We start from the raw sequence: 490 nt of genomic DNA, 5'->3' as shown, positions 1-490 counted from the left end.
AGGTTTGTGCCACAGCATCCCGCAGAATGGAAACGAATTTTTCACGATTCGGGCACGATGTTTTCTCTCGCCGCTCTTGAAAGCGGATTGTTTACCCCCGTATCAACGCGCAACGTTGCTCTCCCTTTCTCTATTTCGCTTCGGTTCTGTGTATGCCTTGCGTGGTGGTATGGCAGGATACAATGCGATATTTACTACGCACTCATACGTTTGAATGTGCATCTTGGGCTCGTTTTCTCTCTTGCTCCATCTTGCTTGCAGAAGGTTGGTGTTAGATTAGGAGGTTGAGGAGTGCTTGAAGAGTTTTGTTTCAATAATTAAAGATCTTGTAAAACCGTGCACACACAAACAGCTGTCTGAAATAGATCTCGGAGTGCTGTATGTAACATTTAAAGTTTGCTCACAAGTTGCATTAAAGGACACAACTACTAGAATCGTTTAAACTAAGCATCAGGTGCTTTATAGTATGTTATATTCACACGTGCTCTAA

General features: G+C 42.9%; 1 protein-coding gene across 1 annotated transcript in view; it reads right to left on the bottom strand.

Moving 5' to 3' along the window:
* The window catches only part of LOC120949553 (uncharacterized), a 41,166-nt gene that overhangs the window by 22,160 nt on the left and 18,516 nt on the right, over positions 1–490 (bottom strand). The gene's annotated exons all lie outside the window — the stretch shown is intronic.

Source organism: Anopheles coluzzii, chromosome 2 (assembly GCF_943734685.1).
Source record: "Anopheles coluzzii chromosome 2, AcolN3, whole genome shotgun sequence".
Lineage (NCBI taxonomy): Eukaryota > Metazoa > Arthropoda > Insecta > Diptera > Culicidae > Anopheles > Anopheles coluzzii.
This window is presented reverse-complemented; position numbering and strand designations above follow the sequence as displayed.